The 22,478-nt window shown below is 38.2% G+C and overlaps 1 long non-coding RNA gene across 2 annotated transcripts in view; it reads left to right on the plus strand.

Annotated features, from left to right (window-relative positions):
- LOC120886167 (uncharacterized) overlaps positions 1-22,478 on the plus strand; it is a 274,114-nt gene that overhangs the window by 136,907 nt on the left and 114,729 nt on the right. For both annotated transcript variants that reach the window (XR_005728912.2, XR_013439552.1), the window contains exon 3: positions 7,623-7,732. This is a non-coding gene — a long non-coding RNA (uncharacterized LOC120886167). The remainder of the gene's footprint in view (positions 1-7,622; positions 7,733-22,478) is intronic.

Below are 22,478 nucleotides of genomic sequence, written 5' to 3' on the forward strand. Positions count from 1 at the left end.
CTTACCCAAATCATGGACCGATTGAATCCCAAATGAAAAGAAGACTTGTCAGTAGGCATTGTGGCTACAGGGTGACATCATCAAAGACTCAGGCTTTTTCTATCTTCCCACCCTACCCTCCTTATGCTGCCAGCTTTTCAACCTCATGCTGCTTGCCTCCTGGGTATAGATTGGCTGCATAAGGTTCAGGTGTCACATTTGCCTTCAAAACAACAAGGGAAAAGGGAAGCAATGGATGTCACTTTTTTTTTTAAATCAGGACAGCAGAAGTTTTCTTGGGAGCCCGCTGAAAAACTATGCTTCTATACCATTGACTAGATGACCCCTCACTGCAAAAAAATTCTAGGAACTTAAGTATTTTGCTTTTTATATCTATAATTACATAAATAAAGGAAGAAGGAGAGGGAATGGGTACAATGAAATTCCTGCACACGCTGCCTTCTCTGACAGCAGGAAACTTCACCTGCTGTGACCAGATGCTAATAGCCTTCTTCTCCCCTAGCTGATGGCTGGGAGAGGTCTCCACCATGACACTGCATAACAATCCACCCCAAATCTCAGGGCATGTAATAATAAACATTTAATATCATGTTCACAGGTTTGCAAATGGCCAAGGTGGTTTGTTCAGGATATCTTTTCGTTCTTTGGAAAGAAAAGAGTGATGTAGCAGAGGAGCAAGCAGAAATAGGTGAGGCCTCCTAAGTTTCGGCTCAGAACTGGCACTTTGCCACTGTTGCCATATGCCACTGGTCAGGGCAAACCACATGGGGCCAAAGCAAGCTTCCTGGTGGAGAAAGTGCAAAGTTATTGGGCAAGAGTGTGGGTATGGGGAGAGGAGAGGAGCGGGGAGCATCCCCAGCCCCCAGCGGAGTAACTTAGTATATTATCTGTGTGAACCTGGTGGTGGGGTTGAGGTCAATGCATGTCCCTCCAGGTAGCAAATGCCTCTGTAACAGAGAAGGGCCTACTGGGGGGCAAGGACTGATCAATGAAGTGACTGTAGGCTTGTAATTTGAGACTAGTCCTTTTGGGAAGGCAGAGCATGTTGTGCCTTCAGTCACCTTTCCTAGGTGGCTCTTTCCTTTTAGTGATTGTATTCAGCCAAAAAAAGGATTCTGGGACTCAGCTTCCCACCCTATATCAGAGGAGTAGGCAATTCCCATTCTGTCTCCCTAGATACCTGGGAGTCTTTGTACCCTGAACGAGAACTCAATTCTGCCTTCTCCAACAGAGGCACCTGGAGATGTAACCTTCACTTTGAAGGAGGCACTCCCCAGATAAACCTCACTGGTTATAATTATTGTCCTGGATAACCTGATTAAGCCAAATATTGAGGCAATGAGATGGACTCGAGATGGAGGTAATTCCTCACGATAGTCATAATACCCAAATTGTTTCCGGATGCCATTAAATTAGCCAAAGCTTTCTTGACAGGAGGCTGCGTTGGTGTTAATTTAATTACATTCTGACGCATGCTCACAGAGGGAAATTACAGCACAGGCAAACCATATTTAAGGGTATAAGCGTGTCTCTGGAAAAAAAAAAAGCATGCACATCTTTTATTTTGAAAATGAGATTTATCCATTCAATACATGTTTTCAGTAGTTTCTCGTCTCTCTGGAGGCTACCCTGACAGGAAGAAGCATGTGAAATCATTTGAGAAGTCAATGAACCTTCTTAAGAAAAAATATATAATACCACCCTTTTTTTTTTGCATATTTATTTGGTGATTTTTTTTAGCACTTGTCATCTGCCAGACTCTATGAAAAGCATTTCACAAATATTAACTTATTTAATCTTTATTATAAATGTATGAGGTTGGTCATGCTGTTATTTTCATTTTGCAGATGAAAAATCTGAAGCCCAGCGAGGTTAAACAACTTACCAAGGTTGGAGAGTTTTTAAAAAGATGTGAACTTCCACATAGCTCATGGGGAAAGAAGATGGGGCACTTGGCAGAGGATACATTTTTTTTCCCCTCATGAATTACATGAATTATAAATTAACATAACCATTTGTGGGGAACAAACCAGCCTCCCATGACTGAGTCCCAGTTTGCCATGTGATGGATTTTTCCTGCCCAGCATCCATTTCCTCAGCTCCAGCTGTACTATCCTGTCCTGGTTTTTGCTGGAGAGCCAGTCTACCTCGTCTAGTTCATGGGATTGGAATGGACAGCCATTGAAGTGGACAGAGCCAACCCCTCCATCTCGGAGGCTGGGGAATGGGTCAGGCCCAGGAGATGGGTTGAGGAATGATTGTGTAGTTTGGATATGGTTTACTGTGTCCCTCAAGGGCTCAAGTGTTGGAATTTAATCCCCTCTGTGAGATATTCAAAGAATGAAGACTTAACCTGACCACGGTGTTCAGAGGCAGGGATCTTGGGAAGTGATTAGGATTAGAGGAGGTAATCAGGGTGGAGCTTTCATGATTGAATTCTGATGGCTTTTATAACAAGAGGAAGAGAGATCACATAAGCACGTGCTCTGTGCCTTCTACCATGTGATGCCCTGGATTGCCTCAGGAATCTGTCAGCACAAATATCCTCATGAGATGTGGCCCCTTTGGTAGAACCATGAGCCCAAATAAACCTCTTTTCTTTATAGAGTATCCTGCATCAGGCACTTCATTATTGTAATGCAAAAGAGACTATGACATGATCCAAGAAAAGGTCCGTGAATATCAGTCTAGGACTTTGACAGGGGGCTTTATAAAGGATAACACATCAGGCTGGGATAGCTGGATGGCCATCTTTCAACTGTTGGAGAAACTCTGAGATTTAAAGCAACACAGGGAACATTGATCCTGGGAAAATCAGAAAAGTGAATTCTTAATGGTATTGTTTAAACCCCTGGTTTTGTTATGCCTGAGCTTCTTATTATAAAGCCTGTAGACTTTTTAGCTACGTGAGCCAAGAGAACTTTCAGTGTCAAAGCCAGTTTGAATCAAATTTTTATCGTATAAAACAGAGTCCTGTCTAAAAGTGTGTGAGAACAGATTCATTCTGCTGTCTGAGGTCTCCATTCTTTCTGTCCAATAGAGCTTGAAGAGTTAAGTTGACTTTCTCTGAAGTTCACACCAACACCCTCTATTCATTCATGGGGCTTTTATTCTTTTCTCACTGTCTTCCTTATATTTATACCAAAGACAAGAACACAGTTTGTTTGTTTGCTTGTTTGTTTGTTTTTAATTGTAAGGCTTCTGACTAATGATGATGAAGAGAAAACAGGTCATATGCAAAATTAGCATGAAAAAGTTACAAAGGTGAAAAAACTCACATGTTCTACAGTTGTGGTCTCTGATACTGTATAGTGCTTTCAATATAGTGGCTATAAGCCTCAGTGGCTGCTGTGACTGAGAAACTAAAATTTTAATTTAATTTTAGCTAAAAAGTTTTAAAAACCAATACTTGATTCGATTATTGAATATTATTTTTATATGTTCCTAGAACAACTTCAGTATGTGAATCTTCCTTAACAACTGTAAATTTTAAGAAATCTAAATATAGATCGTATATTTCTGATTTCTGATAAATTTTAGTATCTGAACTGAGACATGGTATAAGCATAAGATACATGTCAGATTTCAATGATTGGATTTAATAAAAAAGAAAAATTTTATTAATTTTTATAGTGGTTACATGTTGAAATGATAATATTTTTGATATATTGAATTAAATAAAGATATATAGGTTGAGTGTACCTTATCTAAACAACAAAACAAAAAGATATAATCGTCCCGGAGAACTGAAGATTTTAAGGTTTTTAACATGACTTCATTGTAAATGCAGAATGTACTCTACGAAGCAGGTGCCAGTCATTTCCTGTTTACTTTCAGCTCCAATCTCCACGCTTCCCCTGCCTGTGCCCCTCTGCCTTGCAGAGGGCTCATGTTGCAATTGACATTTCTCAGACTCTCCAGTCATTTAGCTTCGGGCTGGAAAAGAAAAAAAAATTACTATGGCAAAGTTCAATTCTCCTGAAAAATATCTAGAAGTATGTTTTTCATTCTTCTTTTTTTTTTTCTTTCCTCTTCCATTATCCAAAATTAACGGGGACTCTTTTATACCTTGTGACCTTCCATTCTGTTTTGGAGAGAAGTTAAATATTCATCACACATGGAAGGCAAGGGCAGAAGTGTGATGGGAAGACAGGAAGAAGTCAGGGTTTTATTGTTTCCTATTTCTTTCTTTGGATTCATCTTTGTTGTTGGTGGCTTTGTGTCCTGTTTCCTAGCTCATGTCAAGTGACCTTTCATTCTATGACATTATATTTTAAAACTATAGAAAGTTCAGACAAAATAATTCATAAACCTATTATGCATTTGCATATAATAGTTTTAAGTAGGTCATAAGAATATGCACTAATATATGATTGTGGATGATAGAAGGGGTTAGAGAATACAACTGAGCATTTATGGCTAAAGGGAATCTGAGGTTCATTGTACGTAATGAATATTTTACTCTTTTCCAAAATAGACTGGAAAGTCACAGGAAATAAAATAATCCCTGTTAATTTTGGATGATGGTAAATGAAAAGAAAAACATCTAGACATTTGGGAGAAGAAATGAACTTTGCCATAGTACTTTTCTTCTTTATCATGTTAATCTTTTCAGGAAATACTTTGCAGCTTTTCATAGCTGTGCTAGTATTCTATTGCTTCTTAACAAATTAACACAATTTTAGAGGCTTAAGATGACATAATCTTATTATCCTACAGTTCTAAAGGTCAGAGTCTGATACAGTTTTATAGGGATAAAAAGCAAGGTGTCAGGGCCAACATCTTTTCTGAACACTCTACAGAAAATCGGTTTCCTTGTCTTTTCCAGCTGTAGAAGTCACCCATATTTCTTGGCATGTGGACCCTTCCTCCATTTTCAAAGCCAGCAAAATTGCACGTCTCTGATCCTTCTTCCATGGTGGCATTTTTTTTCTGCTCACAGCTGAGAAAGTTTTGTCGATTTTCTGGTCCTTGTGATTGAGTTAGGCTACATTAACCCAGATTATTCAGGGTCATCTCTATAACTCAAGATCCTTAATCACATTTACAAAGATCCCTTTTGCTTTGCAAGGTAATGTGTACACCATTTCCAGGGTTGAAATCTGGACAGCTTTGGGGAGGGGCTGTTATTGTACCTTCCACAGTAATTTACGGTAGGAAGACATCCTTCATCTGTAAACTGAAGAATATTGTAAGCTCCTTTTCCACCTAGCATGCTATCTTTCCGAGAAGACCAAAGTGTTTTATTCGAGTTCAAGTTCATTGCAGAAAAGGCTCATCTTCTGATTATGAATTATGAGCAGGATATTTGTGCAAATTTTTATAATAAAAGACAATGAGTAATTTGCATGTTCATTAAGATGGTTTTCATCAGAATACCAGGCAGATCTCAAATTAAAATTATGGCAGAGCTCTCTGCTGGATTTCCCCCAATGAAGAGATGGCTATCATTTGCTCTAATTGTTCTTCTGCTATAGCAAATCATTTTGGCTATAATGAAAAATCAACACTGTTCTAGGAGAGATTATATCTTGCAGTGGGGTTCCAGAGCTTCTTCTGAAAACAGGTCAATTTCTTGTGGACCAGGTTTTTGCTGAACTGGTTAGTTGTTTAGAAACTGGGGCTTAGAACTACTTATTAGAAAGTGCTGATGTTCACTGAACTTTGATGAATAAACCTTCCTTCCTGAGTAGTTTAACTTTTCTTTAAGGAAAGAGCTAATGAAGTTCAGAAACTCCCAAAGAGATCACAAGTAGACACTTGATTAAGCAAGCAAGTTAAAGCAAGAATTTGGCACACAACCTCGAAAACAGTCCTTGTCAAATCTCTTCACATTTCATTGAGCAATTGTATTCCTCCAGCAACCAAGGGAATAAAGCATTAAATCTTCAAGAACTGAAATTGTGCAATCAACCACCAGAAATGCTCAAGCACAACTGTTAAAACAGAGGGTTCAACTGGTTTTTCCCATCATCCTCTAAGTGTTTATATGGCTTTTGTCTATTTCATTCCTGAGGAACTCTTTACTCAGGTGGAATTTCTTTCAAAATTTAAGACACAAAAACAGGACAGTTCTCTGATTTCATAGTTCAAAGTAAATGCTGCTCACCCAAGTTAGAAAAAAATCTATAGCTATTATTATTATTATTATTATTTTCTGGTTTCTTCTTCTTTTTTTGGATTAATGGAAACTGAGATAAATGGGCGTCTGCTTGTAGGCAGCTGTGTTGTCTGACCTGTCTTTTCTAGGCCTGAGTGCAATGAACTTCATAGCTTCCCCCAAGGATGCAGTGCAATTTAAACTTGTTCCCATACAGCTCGCCCTTACAGGTATTTCTGCTATGGAGGCACAGGATAGGATGTAGGAGTTGATCCCTCTATCTCCTAATCTTAAGAAGGCCAACCCTATCCTTGGCCTGGCCTCTCTGCCTGTGATGGGAATGGTGAAAAATCATCTTTTCTTTCATTCCCTAAGGATTTCATCGAAAGTCATCTTAGTTCAAGTTCCCTTAAAAGTTGACTCTGAGACAAAAATCCAGACATAAGCAACTTATTTGGGAGGTGACCCCAGGAAATGTTGTAGGCAAAGTGTGGAAGTGAGACAGGAAAGGAGGTAACCACAAGGAGTACACAATCAAGTGAGTTACCACTGTAGGTAACTGGACCTCAGTTCTATTGGGAAATTCTGGAAGACCACACAGAACACCAGAGGAGACCTACAGAAAGGAGAGGCGGCCAGGTTCACTTCCTGAGGATCACCAACAAAATGTTGACTGCACTTAACTTCCCAAAACATCTAATGTACTGTGTCTGAGGTCACATAAGCTTTCTGCTGTCTGGAAGAAAACTCTCTGGCAAAGAGATGCAGAGCAACTCTCTGCCAGAAGTTCCCAATCTCTGACCAGGCACCAGCTCATGCTGCCAGTGGTCAAGTCCAAGGGGCAGTGTGTGCAAAAAGCCTTTTTACTTCAGTCTATGAGCAAGGTGCTGAAACAGGTATTGTAGAAAAGCTTAATGTACTTAGTACATTAGGTAGAAGCATCTAAGTACTCAGAATTGTACCACATACTACAGAGGAAATAGTAGAAGATACAAGTGTCTGATTTCAAGAAACTTACTAAGGAAGACCCTCTACCATGCAACAGTGAGCAAATGGACGAAATACAAGGGTGGCAAAGTCGTTAGTGGAGAATTGGAAGTCTTGGGAATGGCTTTATGGAGAAGGTAGGAAATCAAGGAAGGATAGTATTTGTAGAATCAGAACCAGAGTCTCCTGAATGGGAGTCCTCTGTCAGTCTATCTTTCCTCCTGGGCCTTGGCAAGAGAACTGGGTATTCCTACTCTGGCTTTTTGAACTACACGGTCTTGAGAAAAAAGGAGATGAGTTCCTTACCTCTCAATTTCTCTACAGTTTAGTTGGAGAAGACAAATTTTCCAATATTTATGGACCACTAGAAAATAGATTTGGGGGTGGAAGAAAATAATAAAACCTACCCAAAGGAAGTTTGGTACCAATGGTACACATGATTGAACATCCACGTTCCCAGTAAATGTAGTAGAATCACTCAACAATACAAGCAGAGCTGATTTCCTCTCAGATTCTATTTTCTTATCTCTTCCAGAACTTCCTGAAAAATTACTGTTAAAGGAATATGGTAAGAACCTGGCAGGAGCCCAGTTTATAGTCAGCAGCTTTAACCCAAGAAAGAGAAGAGTAAATACCAAACCCAAGGTCGGTAAGACGATTGTGTATTTTTCTTTTTCTGTTTCCCCTAAAGGCATGTTTGCTCTTTTAAGAACTGGAAACTTATTGTTTAAATTATTTTGGGTTCAAAGATCAGGCTGCCAAGAAAACAGTGGGCATTTGTTTGTGGTGGTTGGGGTTTTACCCAACATCTGTGACCTCTATTTAGTGCAGGAAAAGAATGCAGTCCAGCATCCACAAGACTTTTAGGAGTCTTATGGGTACAAACTGATAAAAACACTGAGAGCTTTTTCTGTATAATAAGAAAATGTTATTCCATAAGATAGCATTTCATTTTAAAATATATAAAACAGTACACTTACTAGTAAGTTGCCATATTAGAAATTCACTATTAGCAAATTTGATATTTTTTATAGCTGATGTGGCAGAACATTAGGGTTTATTTAGATCAGTAACTTCCACTAAATATTTCATAGTATGCCACTGGACCTTGTGTACCACTGCTGTACACTGACCTGATGTCTGTGGATTGTATGGATTTCTTACAAGAATTGAAGAGAACTCCGTTTCATCAGTGCAAACCTAGACAGTTTTTATTACAGCTATTCTTGCTGCTCAAATCACCAGGCATTGTTAGTTCCAGTTAATCTTTATCTGCTTTCTTTTATGTCTGGTTAATTTTCCTTTGTGGAAAAAAATGCTGTTTGAGTTTGGGTCTCCCTAGGTAAGGATAGAAGTTCAAGTTGTTTATGTGTGAGGAGATTCCAGGGGGTGTGGAAAGGAGAGTGGGGAAGAAAGACTGGGAAAAGAGAAAAATCAAGAAAGAGGTGTGCTAATGAGCACACTCACTGCTGTGGGCAACTGTGCACATGGGGAGTGTGAGGAGAATTTGCAGAACATACTTCTCAGTGTTGTCGCACCTAAAAGATAAGGAGTTGGAGGATTTATCCAGCATTTTCCTTTTGATGTTCATGGAAGTCTGCTTCTAGCAGTATCAGCTCACAGACATGAGTAGCTTTCCCTGCTGGCTGGAGAAAGTTCCTGCACTCCAAGAAAGCTCTCAGAGACTGTCATGGGGAAGGATCAAAAGAGAGTGCTCACAGGAATTTGGCAGTCCCTGGTTGCTCTGACAGCATCCAGTACAGATGCATATTTCCATAAACAGTATTTAGGTCCATAATTTTCTAATTCTTGACTTTAAAACACATATGTGTTGCATTTCAATGCACTATCTAAGCCCCAATTGCTAAGTAGTAGAGAAATTTGAGGATGTGATCTTAAAATCAAAACCTGGATGATGGGAAGAAGCCAGCTATACAGAAAGTGAGGGGAGAGTGATCTTAACCTCTTCTGCATCATTTTGCTCATTTTAATTCTGAGTCTGAAATACGAAAATTTAAATCTTGGATTGCTTGAAAATTGATTGTTAGAAATTACATTCTCACTCAGAATGAAATGATTTTAGCCAGCTCCCACAAGTTGAATTTTCCATTTTGGAATTATTTTAAACTTCAAACTTCTCTTGTCTAATCAGTTTCTCTGTGCCCACTCATCAGTCAAATTCCCCAATTCCATTTCCACCAAACACTGTTTGGCTGCTCTCATCTCTCCAAGTTATATGGAAATTATAGTCCCTCAGAAAATAGGAACCCTCATTCGGGAGCTGGGAAATCTCAGTCCCCTCTACAAATGGTGAGGAGGACCATTTAGATTTCGAGCTCTGGACTTTCTCAAATCCATCTAGTTACAATTTTCTCCCACTTTGTCTAGTTTCTTAAGCAAAAGTTAATTCCATCTCTCAGACATTTTCCCTGGAGTTTCTTAGAATCTTAGTGTTCTCTGAGGTATTACACAGACTCCAAAAGAAATTAGATGAGTTTTTGAAGGTCTACCTTTCTCAAAGACTCCAGGTTATAGAATTTTTTTTCTTGCAATGGAGTCATTATCATAATAACCTGAATCACTCATTTCTTCCTTCCACATTCTCAAGGGACACGTGGCTTCACCCTTCAGTAAGTTCAGGATGCAGAGAGAATACTAAAAAAAATTTGAAGAATTTGGAGCTAGCTCATATCTCACTTTTTAAAAGATTTCCCAAAATTACATTGGCGGAAGCAAGTGTCTCTCACTATCATACAATTCTGGTGTCCCCCCTCCATCATATTCCTCTGGGCATCTCCCTTTCTTGGAGTTTTTCTTAATATTTGTTACATCTGAAAGAATCGTTTTCTTCAACAATTGTTTTTTTTTCTTTGTTTCATTATGTTATTTTTAAATTTTTTATGGCACTGGGGATGAAACCCAGGGCCTCACATCTGCTAAGAAAGCACTCTACCATTGAGCTACACCCTCAACCCCACATGATTGTTTTCTAAGTCCCAGAGATCTTCACAATTTCTCGTCCTCTGAAAGAAAATGAGGATGTTGGGGAATAAAGGCACACTCATACATTGCAGTCAGACTGCAAATTGGTACAACCACTATGGAAAGCAGTATGGTGATTCCTTGGAAAACTTGGAATGGAACTACCATTTGACCAAGCTATCCCACTCCTCAGTTTATACCCAAAGGATTTAAAAACAGCATACAGCAGTGACACCACATCAATGTTTATAGCAGCACAATTCACAATAGCTAAACTGTTGAACCAACCTAGATACCCTTCAATAGATGAATGGATAAAGGAACCATGGTATATATACATAATGGAATATTACTGAGCATTAAAAGAGAATAAAATCATGGCATTTGCAGGTAAATGGATGGAGTTGGAGAATATAATGCTAAGTGAAGTTAGCCAATCCCCCAAACCAAAGGCCAAATGTTTTCTCTGATATGTGGATGCTGATCCATAATGGGGGTGGGATGGGGGAGCATGGAAGGAATGGAGGCACTCCAGGGAAGGGAGGGAACATTGGGGTGGGAAAGACAGTGGAATGAGATGGACCATTACCCTAATTACATGTGTGAAGACACAAATGGTGTGACTCTACTTTGTGTACAACCAGAGACATGGAAAAAATGTGCTCTATATGTGTGCTATGAATTGAAATGAATCCCCTGCCATGTATAACAAATTAGAATAAACAAATAAATTAAAAAAGAAAGAAAACTTTATTTGCTTAATGTACTATTATCAGTTATGTTCAACTTTCTTTTCCTTTCAAATTCTTAACAATGGGAGGAGACACCTATATTCAGTTTGAAATGTGATACCAGTTTCAACAGCACTTAATACGTGATTCTTTTTTTTTTTGCATATCCAGCAATACAAATTTGGCTCTTAATGAAGGGTGAATGAATAAAATGTTTAAATCATTCCTCTTTAAGAAGATCTAACCTAGTGAAGCTATAAGCAACCTCAAAATGTGTGTAACAGGAATTTTAGGTATCAGGTTTTCTGACTTTGTTTCTAAAATCTCATATTAACTTAGTTCAATTTGTTTATATGTTGCTGAATAGCAGGGGGAAAAGTAATACATAAGCATATCTTCAGATAGCTGCAATAGAAAAAAAAAGAGAAAAACCCTTGAAGCTGTAAACCAGTATTTTAATCTGTGTATGATTTCTGCCTAAAGCCTCTCATTTAGTGGTTTTTTAGCGTTCCTTTTTTTTTTTTTAAATACTTCCAGTGTCAGCAAACTCTTGATCCCCTCATGAGGCAATTCAAATCAGTTTTAGAAAGCTCTGTTAAAAAACAAGTATTCAGAAGCTCATTTATGGATTATGGACCATTTTAAGTGCTGTGCTGAAAAGTTCAGATAGCTTCCTCTGTCAGTCATCTTGATTAAACCACCTTAGCAACTCAAATAGAAAAAGAAAAGCATTAACATTGAGCCTCAGGGTCCCTGGCATTTGTAAAGTCCTAATCTCCTATCCAATATATTTGTTTACCTAGCAAATGAGTTTCTATCTGCGTAACTGTCTCACTGACGTAATATGAATGACTATGATTTAGTAAGTACATTGCTCACAGTAGATTTATTCTCCCTTCAATTTGTAGCTCTGATAAATGATCCTGGGTTAAAGGAATATTTGCCTCATTATTTTGCAATGGTCAAATTGTCCAAGGAAGGGTTTTTGAAGTGATCACCCTGAGCAATCTGTTCTCCAGTATATGAGATAGCATAGGTCCCTGTTCCCTTACTTGAATTAAGAGTGCCAGAGTCTCACCCAGGTCTCTTCCATTGATTCCAATGGAGGAGGATCTAAAATACATTTAAAAAAAATCTTGTTTAACCTTATATCATAAGACTGAAAGGAGATGATCAAGGCAAGTCTTGAGATGTGATCTTACTAACAATTTGGCAAACATAATCACCATCTAAGGTTGGTCCCCAGGTGGCATGTGGGGGGACAATGATGCTCTAAGCCACCTTCACGGCATTGCTCTTCATCATGCGTCCATGGCCTTTGTTTAGGCTTCTCCATTTCTGATCTGGATGATGGTTAGAGCTCACTCTTCTCTCTGGCTTTCTTGTTACATCCTTTGTTTCTTGCAGCCAGACTGCTCTTTCTTAAGTGCATACCTGATTATGTCACTTTGCTGCTTAATTGTCTCATTGCACTCTACATAACTTTCAGCCCCCTTATTATGAAATTCAAAGCCTGATCCATTGTCTTCATCTCTTGTTATTATCTTTTTTTCCACCAGCCACTTGGAATTACCTGTGATTCTGGACCGCATTTGGTCTCTGGTAGGTCTCTCCTTCTCTGACTTGGCTGTGCCCATCCCTGAGAGATAAGCCTTACCGTATAGTCTCATATGCTTTCATTCCCCCTGAATCTGTCTCCTTCACCAGGGTAGGTTTGTCTCATATGGTTTCACTGCATCCTGAGCTTATCTCAACTCCTGGCATTAAAGACTCTGCATTGTAGTGGTTTTCTAGTTTGCATCCTCCCAGTGGCTCTTGCTCTTGGAGAGAACAGGATGAATTTTATAACATCAGGCTGTAATACATAGTGATTGCCCCATATTGCCAATGCTTGATGAATGTAGGTGCTCCAACTCAGAACTTAACATTTGGCACTCTGGAAAATGTTAAGGACTGTTCTATAGAATGTACCTTTTTTGGTGGTGGAGACACATGGGTTTACCAGGATTGAACTCAGAAGTGCTCAACTACTGAGCCACATCCCCAGCCCTATTTTATATTTTATTTAGAGAAAGGATCTCCCTGAGTTGTTTAGTATGCCTCCATTTTTTCTGAGGCTGGCTTTGAACTTGTGATCCTCCTGCCTCAGCCTCCCCAGCTGCTGGGATTACCACACCTGGCCAGAATGTGCCTTTTGAGTGAACTCTATAGTAGCCAAATAATGATTACTTTTAGTGGGATCACTAATTTCTGAAAATGATTATTTCTGAATTATTTCCCCTGGGCTATATTTTTAATGATTTTTTTATTTTCAAAATTGCTTGTAAGGAAGCACATAGGTTGCATTTCAAATTGGAAACTAAAAATATCCATATATAATTTGTATATATCATACATAATATACATGTATGATTTATAGTATATATGTATGTGTAATTTTGAATTTGCATTATACCTTAATTGAAAATGTTTGCAATTAAGGACTGGGGTAAAGTCTTTCAATGGCTAATAGTGGTTTCCTCAAGGATTGGAATGATGGATGATTTTTTTTCTTTTTAATTTTCAGGGTTTTGTTTTGTTTTGTTTGGCTTGGCTTGGCTTGCATTTTTGCTACATGATGTGCTACTTTCACAAGACAAAATTTTAGGTATTTAAAAATTAAATAAGTGATGCGATTATCAAAAATTTATATAACCAAATAAACAAACCACTGCCATCAAGAAATTAGTGAATTTAATCAAATCTCACTTATTTGTCAACTCACTTGAGCTGTTTTTTTGAGAACACAAGGAAAACAATATGAATATTGATATCTACCTTGTAAAATGGAGGAAAATATGACTCTGGAAGTTATAAAATTGGAAGATTCATTTTAGCTCTTTTGGAAGCTAAATGCACCATTGGTCTGGGAGCAAAACCTAAGTCTAGTTATGAATTATAGACTTGGTTTTTAATGGAAAATAACCATCTATTTTTGTTGCCAAATCTATCATCCTTTAGTATATAAGACACCGGAGATTAAGATGCCACATATTCAGCAAAAGATTTTCTGTGTAGCAGTAAAAATAGATTTAGTCATAATTTATACAGGTACCTATTTATAGGTACAGCATGTTTGAAAAAAAATGACAATGAAAGAAAGGAAGAAACCAATATAATTTCAGAATATTATTTCTTTTGACTTTTTAATTTATGCCCATATGCTTTAGATTTATTACAAGTTAAGACTAAATACATCCTCAATATTTATAAACAGTTACAATTTCCCTCAACTGCATTTGAAAAGAGCTAAGTTAATCATTTGCATGCATTTATTTATAGAAAGAAGACCAGGTATATTTTTAGCCATTTTGAGTTTATTTTTGTCAGTTTAGTAATGTTAAGTTCTTAGAGGTTCATGCATATCATCGATTACCATGAACTGAAAATATGATTTACAAGCTTGATGATCAATAATCTTAATGTATAACTAAATGTCAGAGGAGATACATCTAAAGGTAATTTGTATTAGTCTATTATAGGCTTGAAAGTCAAATAGTAAAAGCTACATGAATGCTAAACTTTGGACAAGGTCCAACGATGCTTACCTGAAATATAAAAATATATGCATTTCGTACTTTCTGATGTGACAGATAGCAATTGCCTAGTGCATATTATTCCATTAATTCCTTATCACAAACCTATGAAATATTAGTGAGGGTAGTCAGAATCCTAAAATCTCAATTGCTTTTAATGGACTATGTCTGTGTCCATGGATGAGCAGCTCTAAATTCTGTTCCTCATCTCCTAGGCTGACAGTAGAGATAAGAGCTCAGAGTTTCATTTCTGCAATTAATCCATTTTGGAAGTGGAAAACATCACTTCCCCTCAAAACTCATTGTTCAGAACTTATCAATCATCTGGTATCTTCAGAATGACAAAAACACGCAGATATTTAGGCTCCATACATAAAAATTCTGATTTGATTGCAGGTGGGTATGGATTGGTATCTAGATTTTGAAATCTTTTTAGAGAATTCTCATGTATAAAGTTGGGGTCAGGGATTGGGGTTGTGGCTCATTGGCAGAGCATTTGCCTCGTACATGTGAGGCACTGGGTTCGATCCTCAGCACCATATAAAAATGAATAAATGAAATAAGATATTTAAAAAAAAGTTTGGGTCAGTGACCTAATGGACTTGGTGATGTGGAAGTTTGTACAGAGCTTGGAAAAATGTCAATGTAGAGGGGTGGCAGAAGCCAACTGGGTAGGTTAAATAGTCCAATGTCTAAGACTTACCTTCTTGTTCTTTTTGGTAGAGCAATGTTTTTTTTTTTTTTTTTTTTTAAGAGAGAGTGCGAGAGGAGAGAGAGAGACAGAGAGTTTTTAATATTTATTTTTTAGTTCTCGGTGGACACAACATCTTTGTTGGTATGTGGTGCTGAGGATCGAACCTGGGCCGCACGCATGCCAGGCGAGCACACTACCACTTGAGCCACATCCCCAGCCCTAGTAGAGCAATGTTAAAGCCCAATGTTAAAGATACTCCTCGTTTACTAAACACAACTTCTTGATAGTAACTTTGTGTTCCCATAACTTTCCTAGGTCTGGGGTTCTCAGTCCAGCTACAATTAGAACCACCTGGAGAGCTTTTTAACAACAATAAAAATGTTCTCAACCTCTCCCTTCTACCTCTGGTCAACTAAATCAGATCCTAAGAGTAGTATCAGGGTAACAGATTTTCATAAAAGCATCCCTGGGTATTAATGTTCAACCAAGGTGAAGACCACTTCCTGGATACTACACAGAAGCAATGTCAATTTGTTCTTTAGGTAATTCTGAAGTGTCTTAGGGAGGTGGAGATTTTTCCATACTTATGGACAAATAGCAAGTCACAAGATGCCATGTGTTAAAAGGGAAATGATAGGGAATAATTTCCATTAGCCAAAATTCTCAATGGAACTACAAGATTTTTAGACTCCTTGAGACTTTACCAATACTATATTCCTCCCAACACCTGTGCCTAAGAACAGAAAGATTATTAAGAAAAGGGGTTGAAACTGGTTGACATTTTCCCCTGAGGAGAAAGGATGATTTTTTTGTTTGGTTTGGTTTGGTTATTTTTTTGACCAATATGCTGTGCAATTTCAGGAGGCCCTGTTAACATAGAATACTATATGAACAGTCCCCTTTGGAATTATGCAATGCAACACCCTTGTCTACAATTCATCTTAGTGATGAATGCACACCTTTAAGGCAGGTACCTCTTTGACTTCTCATTGCTAACAACATCTCTTTCCATTCAATTCCTCTGTTCATTTTTCCCCCTTGCTCTCTTGGGCCAGCTATGCTATTTTGGTTTCTATATTATGGAAATCTTCAGACTTAAGCTCTTGGGTAGAATCCTCATCTTGTCCTCCTTGAAATCATTTCTTCCTATGACCCAAAAGGCTAACATTAAGCCAGAACTCCCAGTGGATATCACTAGCCCAGATTTCTCATTTGAACTTGTTTATCTGCTTAGTTGTTTTTGGGCATCTTCCCACTCACTACATGATGAAATGTGTCCAATTGCACAAGCCAGAAATCTGGGTGGTGTTCTCAGTACTGCCTTCCTTACACCTCAATCAGAAATCCAGGCCCTTATCATGTCTCGTCTACTCTATCTCCCTGGTATTTTTCAAACCTACTCTCTTCTCTATTCCTCTACAAATAAATTAACCACATCTTACTGCATAACACTATATCCTAAACCTTAATGTCTTAAAACAATATTGAGTGTTTTATATCTCATAGACTTTCTTGGTCAAGAACATGGGGTAGCTAAGTTGAATGATCCTGGCCAGCAGTGTCTCAGGAGATTGTAATCTAAATACTGGACAGAACTGCAGTTATTTGAAAGCTTGACTAGAGCAAGATCTACTTCAATGTGGCTCACACACATGGCTGAAGAGTTGGTGCTGGTTGTTGGTGGGAGTTCTCGGTTCCTTGCCACATGGAACTCTCCACAGTGCTGCTTGACTATCCTTACAACATGGCAGCTGGCTACCCCAAAATGAGTAATCCAAGAGAGATAATTTTTGTAGGGTTTTATTGATTATCAAAGTCAGCCATAATGAGTGTAAAAGGGTACTACAACAAGAATGTGAAAATCAGGAAGAAAAAATCATTGGGACTAATTTGAAGATTGGCTAGCACAACAGTCAATACTCTGAACTATGCCCCAATCATTTCATACCTGGAGTTTAAGCTTCAACAGTAATATCACTGATAGCTTCAGTTCTTTTTCCTCATCTCAGTATTTTTCTCAAAGCAACCAGAAGATGTTTAATAAAATGAATTGTATTGTGTTATAAATGCCAATAATTCCAATGTAAGAGGTGAGCAACCAGAGATGGATAAATGAAAAAAAAAATGCTTAGATAAAAATAAAGACACTTTTTTCTCTTTAATATGGTATTTTTTAACCAAAGGACAGAAAAGGATTAACCTTTTTGGAATATTGATTTTAAAATGAGGTATAAGAGATTTAAGTACACTTTGCTCTATGGTGATTTTTTTTTTTTAAGTAGAAAGGATTATATTGAAAACCACCAAACCAATTACTGCATTGAAATCAATAAGTGCATTTTCTTGTTTTTGTCAGACATTTCTTACCAAATGGCTTGAATAATATCATCTGTTCTTGTTTTTTGTGCATCTTATTCACACATCTCAAATGAAAAAAAGTCAACGGCTTTATGAAGCACTGGAAAGAATTTTGTTGTTAACCAGTTCATATTACTGCAATTCTGTGGGTTTATAATACAGAGGAAAATGTAAGGCAAGTGATATGCTCTTGTATCATGAAACTTGTGGCACATATAGGAATGAGCAGAAAGGGTAATTTTTTAATGCTGAAGAACACATGCATGGTTTAGCAATAGAGTGTTTTTAATTCCCCACCCTCATCACACCTTCCATAAAACCCTTGCAAGGTCATTTGCCAAGGATACTTAAAAGTACTTTCTCTTACTTATTTGCAGTCCCTCCCTTTCTTCAAAAGGATCAGTAATTTTTATGCATTTGAGTCCTGAGATAGAGCAAGTTTCAAAGGAAATCAGCGGGGTAAAAGAGAGCTTCTCCCAGTGGGCAGTGATTATGAGCAGTTATTTGGAAGTCTTGTTACAGATATCTATATTACCAGAGGTAAAAGCAAAAGTCAATAGAGTTAAGCAAAAAAGCAAGGATTCGTTCTCAAGAACAGGTGCAGGAACTCATGATTACAACAGGGATTAATTAGTGTGTGAATCGACTTCTCCCTACTAATTGGTACATATGCAATTTTTAGTTGAGCAACTAATTAGTTTTAAAATAATTTGTTTAAGCTGGACTCATTGGCATACACCTGTAATCCCAGCAGCTGGGGAGGCTGAGGCAGAAGGATCACGAGTTCAAAGCCAGCCTCAGCAAAAGTGAGTCACTAAGCAACTCAGTGAGACCCTGTCTCTAAATAAAATTTAAAAAATGGAGCTGAGGATGTGGCTCAGTGGTTGAGTGCCCCTGAGTTCAATCCCCAGTACCTAAATAAATAAATAATAAATAAAACAATTTGTTTAGGTTCTAATCTTCTCAATGTGGCAGAAAAATCTGTCTGAAAAAGCTCAGTCATGATAGTTACTATGTCAGATATTTAAATATTTGTATAGGTAAGGATAAAATTCTAACTGTAGCAAGTACACTGTGACCTAGGAATACATATATACAGTGATTTAGTCTATTAAAATGAAGGCAGACCATTTAAACTTAACAAAGTTTCCTTATGTAATACAAAATGTTGTAGAAGGGTTCAACATCCCAGACTAAAGATGGTTCAGAATGCCCCACCCCACCACATGTGCAGATGAAATTTAGAACCAGAGAAAGGAAATAATATACAGAAACCACCGCCTGATTGACTGCATTTGGCATTGGTTTTTATATAGCCAGGTTTAGGCAGCTTTTAGCTTCTGATTGGCTGGAGGTTCAGCTGCCATGATTGGGACTCTGTTACTTGGTTACAAGGATTATTAAGTAAGTACCAAAATAATCCTTTTTTTAAAAAACAAAAAAACAAAAACGGTTTCTCTGAGAGCAGTGTATAAAGAGGACATATCGTCTATAACTACAAAACTGATTTGGATTTCCCTGAGTTCAGTGGGGACTGGCTGATATGGGTGAAGATAGTAGGTAAAATTTCAAGAGACATTTAAGAGATTCAATGGAGCTGAATTGGGATAGATAGATGCTGAGAGAAGGAAAATGTCATTATGATGTATGGAAGTTTGGTTTTAATTTAGAAGGGTGTTTTCTGTAGGAAATTCTGAAAGAGAAGTAGACTGAAGGGTGGGCAGTGGATATCAAAGAGTTTGACTTGGGAATTATTGAGTTTAAGGACCTTTGAAATTTTAAAAAAAAGGATGTCAAGTATAATGAGACGCATGTTTGTGGGGCTTCGATAAAATAGCTGAGCTTAAGACATAAATGTGGTTGTCATCCACAGAAAAGGTTTAAACAAGCTTGTGTGTGGAGAGCATATACAGAGAGATGGGGGTTGGAACATGGTCTTGAGAAATTCTGACATCTAGTGGTTGGGCAGAAGTTGTATTGGGTATACATTCTTTTTGCCTTTCTAGAGTTCATAGCACTTTTTTCCCCCTTCTTACTTTTCCTCAGGGGAAAGTAGCAGTCTGAGTGATTTGGGTGGAACTAGCTCATCAATTGGATCTTGGGCTGCAAAATGATCAGGTCAATCAGGCCCCAATGAACAGTATGGAGATAAATCTTTGACTGGAGTCTGACCTTGAAAATCTAGCCAGGGTTTTTAATGGACCAATTGGAAAAGCAGACCTTTTTATTACTTGGGGTTGTAGCAAGATATAAGACTGGAGCTTTTGGTGGACATCTTTGCTACCAGTTAAGGACATTCTGGCTCAGATTAGAGCACACACAAATGAGAACAGGGTGGAGAGAACAAAAAAGCTGAATAGTGAAGAGCACCATCAATTCCAGGAGAGAAAACAATTTTAGATAAAGATGTTTGGGAACCAGTCTTGTTCAATTCCTCCCCTTGAAATTCTGTTTTATTAAATTGGTCGGTGTCAAGAATCTCCCTATGAAAAAGAATGACCTACAAATGATATTGAGAAGCCTCAAGACAGTGTGATGCTTCTGGAATCAAGGAAATTTCTAGGGTAAAAAGAGGCATCAGCAGAATCAAATGGAAATCAGTCATTTCCTCAGATCCATATGGTTGCCTTAAAATATCCCTTTAGAATCTAGCTTTGGCCTCTTCCACAGCCCAATTTTTATTTATGCTCCTGCCTGTTATTCCACTTGCTGGAATGGATCTGCTTGCAAAATGCTGTTCCTTGCACCAGATTCTTCCTTCCCATTAGGGCCAACTTAGTTTCTCATGCCTTCTTCAGACCTCGGCTAGAATGTTCTCATATTAGTGAGTGTGTCCCTGATTCTCTGGCATCTACTGTAAGTTCACAGGCTGCATGAGGTAGGGTTGCCTTCCAGCTCTACTAGAGCAGCTCCTCTGCTTCTCTCTTGGGGTGCCTGAAGTCTTGTCATAAGACTAAAATGAAACCTCATTCTAATCAGAGCCAACACTCTCTCTCTCTCTCTCTCTCTCTCTCTCACACACACACACACACACACACACACACACACACACACACAAATGAAATGGGGTAGCTAGGACTTTGCAATGTGTTAAAGATGTTTATTCCCCTGGAAGCAATCTGTATTAAACTTGTCTACATTGTTTAGGGGTGTATAAATTGATAGTCTGTACACAGTTTGGGTGGCAAGGACTTAAATATGGTTTGGAGGTATTCCCCTGGGGTTTTGAAGCTTGTTTTCCTGGCTAGCAGTGTTGAGAGGAGATGAAACCCTTTAAGAGGTGGAAAATAATGGGAGGTCTTTAGATGACTTGGGATCCTGCTTCCAAATAAATTAAGGTATATCTCCAGGTTACTCTTGTTAGTTCTCATAAGATAGTTTTTTTTTTTTTAAAGCCTGAGCCTGGGCCACGCAATCTCTCTCTAGCTTTATGTTTGGCCATGTAAGTTCTTCCTCACACATGTTCCTGCTGTTTCTGTCAGCCATCACAGCCAAGGAGGTCCTTCACAGAACCTGCACCATATCAATTTGGACTTTCATGATCTAAAACTGTGATCCAAATAAACCTCTTTTCTTCATAAAGTTAGTTTGCCTCGGATATTTCACTATAGTCACTAAAAAATGGCCTAATAATACACTAATACACAGGTTAAACAGCCTGATTTTACTTGTGGACAGTGGGTATAAAAAGATCCTTAATATATGTGTCCAGGGTTACATTTATCTTAACAGTGGGTAATCTGAAGATAAAGTATATCCTGTCTCCAATGACTAAGGACAGACAAAAGGGAGCTATGCCTGGAAATCTTAGACCTCTCTACAGTTTTCTTTGCTCTTTGTCCTGCTGTATCATACCCTTCACCTACATTAAACCTGTGTAATTGTCAATATGTACATTTTTCTATTGAGAAATATCTCTCAACCAAACCAGAAGCTCCATGAGGGCAGGGGCCACGCCTGGTTTTTCTTCTGACATGCCAATGTTTGATACATGATAAATCAGGATCCAACCAGGGAAAGAACTACCACTCTGAGTTCTGACCAAAGGGGAGTTAATGCAAGAATTTGGTTGTACAGGTGACAGTATAGGCTGATGGGGCCACCAGGGCACAGTGAGGCACAACAAAGGTAGCAGGTACCATCCCTAGGTTGGAGGGACAGGAAAGAATGGATATTGCTAACAGTGTCACCTAGTAGAAGCTGGCATCTCAGCAGGGCTATCAGGTGGGAGCTGAGGAGTGGGACAGGGAGACAGACACAGCTGTTGCTTTTATCATCTGTTTAAGAGGAAATTCTTGTTCTCTCACTTCCTATTTCCTTTGGAGGGGAGCCTCATATTGGAGTCTCAATGACGAAGACCATAATAATCTCCCAGGTTTAGAGAAACATATGATTATTTCAAGTCATTTTACACAACATCATTAAACCTATGGAAAACAAATCTTTTGTGTATTAGTTCCTCTTCAAAGTCTGCAGATGAAAAGGGAATATTGTCATTAATTCTGAACACACCCACATACACACACACACACACACACACATCCCACCTCACACAATACTCAACTATTAATCTAGGATAAAAGAAACCTCCAGTGAGTTCCAGTATGTTAACAGAATATTCAGTTCTACCTTATTACCCAGATAAAACTCATAATGTAGTAACAACTACCTAAGGATCTGAGAATGTTAGCAAGAGCTTATTTGATCTGCACAAATGACCCATCTACCTTTGTTTGCAAATTTCCCTCAGGATCCTTGTTAAAGAAACACAAATCCATAAAAATATACATTCTGTGCAAATTGTTAAACAATAATAACATAGTTCAGATGGCTATTTACTTCAAAATTTATGCCTCTGTGTAGAAGGCATCTGGATTCTCCCCCTTTCTCTTTTTGTACTACCTTCCTGAGTGGTTCTCTTGGGTACACTTCATGACTACCCAGTGAATTTCCTAAATTGCAAATTCAATAAAAGTTGCTCAACTAACTTTACACTGAGGCTGATTCATTTGTATTTATTAGACACGATCTTATCCTGAGCAGGGGGGGCT

This window comes from Ictidomys tridecemlineatus, chromosome 5 (assembly GCF_052094955.1).
Source record: "Ictidomys tridecemlineatus isolate mIctTri1 chromosome 5, mIctTri1.hap1, whole genome shotgun sequence".
Taxonomy (NCBI): domain Eukaryota; kingdom Metazoa; phylum Chordata; class Mammalia; order Rodentia; family Sciuridae; genus Ictidomys; species Ictidomys tridecemlineatus.